Source organism: Oncorhynchus clarkii, chromosome 2 (assembly GCF_045791955.1).
Source record: "Oncorhynchus clarkii lewisi isolate Uvic-CL-2024 chromosome 2, UVic_Ocla_1.0, whole genome shotgun sequence".
Lineage (NCBI taxonomy): Eukaryota > Metazoa > Chordata > Actinopteri > Salmoniformes > Salmonidae > Oncorhynchus > Oncorhynchus clarkii.
In genome coordinates, this window is record NC_092148.1 from 82060559 (window position 1) to 82063335 (window position 2777).

The window sequence follows — 2777 nt, forward strand, 5'->3', positions numbered from 1 at the left end:
ATTGTGAATTCCTCATCAAGCGCAAATTGAGGTTTACGGAGGATCTGACCTCAGCAGCCAAAGTGACGAGAGAAACTGTGGCTGCAGCTCGAAAGGCAGGGAAAATTGCATTTTTTTTTATCGGTGCAAGAGTGATCATCGATGGGAAAGAAATGCGGCCAAATCAGAACATTTGAGTGAAAGCCAGAGTCTAACTCAGACAGAACTGTCAGGCCAAAAAACTGATTACCAGGTGAAAAGCAGCCTTTTATTATAAAAATGTACACAAACACTTGAATGAGAAAAGGCTGACCTGAGAACTGGTCAACTAAACACTAACTATAGATGAATAACTGCTTATTGTAAAGTCTACACAATGTCTCCCCCTTGTGGGAGTAAGAATACTTTGGTAACTTCATGACCTATATTTGTTAGTTTTTTTGTTGGAGAGGTTAATAATGGGATGGAAATACTTTTGAGTTACATATCCTTAGGAAAAGCTTGTATTAGCATAACAAGGTTGTTGGTTGAAGTTTGTCTATCTCTTTGTTCAATTAATGTCAGGGGTATTTGTAATTTACTCAAGGGTAAGGCTATTTTCCTGTATTGCAAATGGTTTAATGCAGACTTTTACAAGAGACTCATGCTTATTCTTCCGATCTATCTTTTTGGAAAAATCAATGGGCCGATATCTGGTTATCATATGGCAACAACCACTCTGCAGGTGTAGCAGTTTTAAGAGGTGCATTTAAAGGGAAGGTCATCAGTAGTAAGACTCACCACTCTGGACGTTGGTTAATTTTAACAGTAAATTTCAACAGTGAAATGTTTTTTTAGGGAATATTTATGCATCCAAACAAAACAACAGGATATTATTTCAAGAATTTGAAGAAATTAAGAGTTAGGTGTATTTCAGGATATGAAAATTATCTTAGTTGGAGATTTTGATTCTGTATCTAATGTGATGATTGACAGATATCCCTTCCTAACAGATCCAGCATAGGTTATTAAACTCAGGATTAATTATGTCTTGGATTAGTCGATATTTGGATATCTAAATATCCTGATAAAAAGGAATTCACTTGGCATAACAAGGACATGTCCAGACATCAACCAGAAGTCAATTCTTGACTTTCTAATTCATTAGATAATTATGTAGTCAAGGTATCCATAAATTCTTACTGATCATAAAGTTATATTATCTTTTAAATATGAATGGATTTGAAGTTAAACCGAATCGAAGTTATTGGAAACTCAATAGTAGACTGTTGGAAGATGATAATTTCAAGATGGATGCCAAATATATTATACAAGACAATTGGAGGAAAGCCCAACTATTTTAGTCTTATGGAAAATATTGGGAACTAATGAAATATGAAATAAGACAAACAGCCATGAAGAGAGGTAAAGAAATTGCTGAACTTAAAAGATTGAGGGAAGATGAACTTATTCATAAGCTCAATATAGATGGCAAAGAAAATGAAAACCCCAAAGATGTTTCAGAATTCTATGGTAACTTTTATACCAGTAATGCCTGTCCTACTAGTGACATATCTGCCTTTCTTGACTCTGTCAAAGCCTGTGCAAAATTCATAGATGAAGACTTCCAAAAGTCTTGTGATGAAATTATTTCTATTAATGAAAAAAAATAAAAATAACACATCTCCAGGGAATGACTATAAATATGTTCAGGAGGATATTATTGAATTTATATTGAATGTTTTTAAGGAAGCAATTGATTTAGGGGTCCTGCATATTTCTATGACACAGGGCCTAATTTCTGTAATACCCAAACCAAACAAAGATTCTATGATGATAGAAAATTGGAGACCAATCACAATGATGGAAAGCTACTTACATTCACTCCTGAGGAGTATCAAATTGTTAGAGCTATCCCTAAAGGTGCTATTCTTCTTTTAGGAGAATATAACAATACTCCAAGTGCAACTGTTGAGGATTTTGTAGACTCAATACAACTAGAAGGAATTTACATTTTAAACTATAAGTGTAATAACATGTATATAACGAAACTGTCAATATGTTACTATTCCCTCTGCTAAAATGTATTGGAATGCAGCCCTAGGACAAGTGAACTGGAACAAAGTTGAGTTGTTATCTAGTAAATATTGTATATCTAAGGTGAAAGAAGTATCATACAAACTCATTCATAGAATTTACCCTGGAAAGACCTTTTTATTATACACATTTAAAATAGCTATTGATAACAAATGTGTATTTTGTGATTGTGACCCAGAGACTTGACCATTTATTTTGGGACTGTTCTTATGTCAGAAGATTTTGGAGTGAGTTAGAAGATTTAATTTGAAAAGAAACGACTATTAATTTTAATCTGAGAGACTGATATTATGTTTTATTTTGAACCAAATGCAATGGACCCTGATTTAACTTTCATTGTTAATTTGTTTATTTTTCATGGAAGATTCTTTGTCAATAAAAGGAAGTGGGCAGAGAACAATCCTTCTTCACATTATTTAAGATAATATATCAATTCTATTTTGAAATGAACAGTAAATGTAAAAGCAATACGCACCATGAAAGTATTTAACAAATGGAAAATGAATCTTGATATGTAATACCACTGTCTGTTAGGTTTATGTACTCTTGTTTGTATATTTCAGTTTTTTTTGTATTTGTTGGTCATCATTTTTTTTTTTTTTAAGTAACTATATGCGTGTAGCAAATTCAGATAAATGATGTACATTTGCTAGCTACAGTAGTTTTATGAATTTGAACCCCATGTCTTGCAGGTGACCAAACTGTCAGTGACGGTTGAAATC